General features: G+C 39.1%; 1 pseudogene; it reads left to right on the top strand.

The window, feature by feature from the left end:
- Positions 1 to 831: 831 nt before the first annotated feature.
- LOC136121201 (afadin- and alpha-actinin-binding protein pseudogene) lies at positions 832 to 2,659 on the top strand (annotated as a pseudogene).
- Positions 2,660 to 3,308: the final 649 nt, after the last annotated feature.

Below are 3,308 nucleotides of genomic sequence, written 5' to 3'. Positions count from 1 at the left end.
TCTAACTTTATAAATCAATAAAAGTATGGCGTCCTATTTTAAGATGGTGGATGGAATACATGTATCAAATTTTGTTTCCTCCCAAAACCCCAGTGAAAAATACTTAAAAAAAAAAAGACATAAAATAACAAGGACAGGAAGAAGAGGAAAGGAGACAACAGTAACAAAATTTTGGAAGCTGGAAAGCAAAGGGAACTATGGTAAAGGATTTAACCAACCCCCAAAAGCTGAGTTGTAGCCCGTGGTTGTGAGAGCTGAGAACCAAAGTAATTTACTCTGAAAATCCTTAAAAGACTCAGGACCAGATACCTCCAAATCTTGGGTGAAAGGGAAGGAAGAGCGTAAAGAGAAATGAGTGAAATTAGATTCCCAGATCCTCTCCCCAACACCTCCAGATTTCTGAACATCTATCCTCTGGAGAGTCTTTTAACACAGATGATTTCTGGAGTGGAGTACAGGAGGTGAGATGGGCAGGTTGAGGATGGAGGTACTACACTGAAGACAGGAGGAATAAGTGAATGTATGAAAGCTGAATGCTAACTTCAGGACTTTGAACTGTGTGGGGGCACTAACATAATCTAGCAAGGAGTTCAATATCTTGGGTCAAGGTCTCCACTGGATGAACTGCGCACCTTAAGAAAGTCTATTATGTAGGCTGCCTGTGCGGGCCCTCGGGGCTGCGCGAGCAGGTCTCGGACGGCCGAGCGGTGTGTCTCCGCCGCACCCAGGGGCGGTGATGCCTACAGAGTAGAGTGACAGCAGCTGGGCTGAATGTTTCACTGCTGAACTGGTTCCTCAGGTATCCTGGCTCTGGCGATTGCTACGGGAGATTGGATGACTGTTACAGATCGAGGTCTGTCTTCAGAAAGCAAAAACATCTCTCAATATACCTCAGAAACAAAGATGTCTCCATCAAATTTATACTCACAGCAAGTGCTATATTCTTCAATACCTTTATCAAAAAATGTGCACTTTTTTTCAGTGCCTTCTGCACATAACAGAATATTGAACAAAGTATTTCATATCTTGATCAGGAATTGACTACTTTCGGTTTTCCTTCATTATATGAAGAATTCAAAGGTAAAGAGACAAAGAGAGAATTAAATATACTTGCTGTTTTAAATTGTATGAATGAGCTACTTGTACTCAGCAGAAGAAACTTGTAGCCCAGAAAAATGTGGAAACACAGAATCTGAAACTGGGAAGCGATATGGACCATCTGCAGAACTGCTATGCAAAACGTAAGGAACAACTGGAAACCTCCAGGACAGAAATGATTGGTCTTCAGGAGAGAGACACACAGTTACAATGCAAGAACAGGAATTTGCATCAGCTACTGAAAAATGAGAAAGATGAGGTGCAGAAATTACAAAATATCATTGTAAGTCAAGCTACTCAATATAATCATGATATGAAGAGAAAAGAGCGTGAATATAATAAACTAAAGGAACGTCTACATCAACTTGTTATGAACAAGAAGGATAAAAAAATAGCTATGAAGTTTTAAATTAAGTGGGGAGAGCTGATGGAAAAAGAGGCTCCTGGAGGATGGGTAAAACTGAAGCCAGGAATGAAGATGAAATGTAAAAAATTCTCTTGAATATTGTCAGAAACAAATCCTAATGGAAAATGCTGAGCTTAAGAAGGTTTTTCAGCAAATGAAAAAGGAAATAATTTCTCTTCTTTCTCCCCAAAAGCAGAAACCTAGAGAAAGAGAAGATGATAGTACAGGAACTGTTATCCCTGATACTGAAGATGCTGGGGAACTGAATAGAGAGAGTACGTTTCACCTTTCCTGTGAAACTGTGAGAGAGCAGCTTACCAACAGCATCAGAAAAACAGTAGAGAACTTTGAAAAGTCACGTAGAAAAACTTGATAACCAAGTTTCAAAGGTACACCTAGAAGGTTTTAATGATGAAGATGTAATCTCACGTCAAGACCACGAACAAGAAACTGAAAAAACTTGAGTTAGAAATTCAACAGTGTAAAGAAATTATTAAAACTCGGCAGCAACTTTTACAGCAGCAGCTCGCTACTGCATGTGATGATGACACCACTTCACTGCTACAAGACTGTTACTGGTTGGAAGAAAAGGAACGCCTCAAAGAAGAATGGTCCCTATTTAAAGAGCAAAAGAAGAATTTCGAGAAAGAAAGACTAAGCTTTACAGAAGCAGCTATTCGCCTAGGATTGGAGAGAAAGGCATTTGAAGAAGAAAGAGCCAGTTGGGTAAATCAACAGTTTTTAAATATGACTACCTATGACCACCAGAGCTCAGAAAATGTGAAACTTTTCAGTGCGTTCTCAGGAAGTTCTGATCGGGACAACCCTACAGTACACTCGAGGCCACGGCAAAAGAAACCTCACGGTGTGCCTACTGGGTCTCCAGTTTGCAAGTCTAAACTTATTAAATCTCTTCCTGCTTCTCCTTCTACTTCCGACTTTTGCCAGACACGTGCCTCTAGAAGTGTATCTGAACATAGTTCAATCAATGTACTAAATATAACCCCTGAAGAATCTAAGCCATATCAAGTTGGAAGAGAATGTACAAATCAGAAGTGGAGCGTGGTATCAAGGTCTGGGTCACAGGAAGGTTGCTGTAGTGGATGCTCCTCGACCCACGCAAATGCTCACGTAGAGAAGGATGACTTACCTTAGACATGTGAACTGGGATTCTTTTTTTTCATTAACATGTTCATCAAATTTCCCATCAGAGTTGAAACAGGGTGTGTTATCAAAGTCAATCATCTCTAATAATTTAAGATGGTCTGTGTTGTCTGGACTTCCCCGTTCCTCCCCCAAAGAGCTAAAATGTTAAATCTATTTAAAAGGATATAAAAGCTTTGGATATGTATTTTTAGTAACAGAAGCACCTGGTTCTGTGAATAAAGGAATGTATAGACGTTTCGATGGAAACAAAGCACTAGAATGAGTTTCCTCTTATAGGTATTAAAAATACCACTTTTAGGAAACTGATTATTGTAAATATTTAATTTTGTCTCATATATAGTTGGCATTGGAAGTTTAGCCTTTCCTTGAAGGTATACTGCAGATTTTTAACAAAGCAAGTTATATATTTATTATGTTTAGTGTGATTTGAAATACCCTCGTTCATATGTTTTAAATAAAGTGAAATTTATGTAAAAAAAAAGAAAAAGCCTATTATGTAAAAGATAAAATTGGCTCTCTAACAGTGGCCCTCTACATTACTAATTATGGAATCTCTAAACCGTATTAATCTCAGTAGGAAAAGGATGGTATAAGAGAGTCCCTGGAGGCTATGAGTACCGCCTGCAGGTCACCCTCC

The sequence above is a fragment of the Phocoena phocoena genome, chromosome 3 (assembly GCF_963924675.1).
Source record: "Phocoena phocoena chromosome 3, mPhoPho1.1, whole genome shotgun sequence".
Lineage (NCBI taxonomy): Eukaryota > Metazoa > Chordata > Mammalia > Artiodactyla > Phocoenidae > Phocoena > Phocoena phocoena.
Note: the sequence above shows the minus strand (reverse complement) of the source record. Positions and strands in the feature narration are given on the sequence as shown.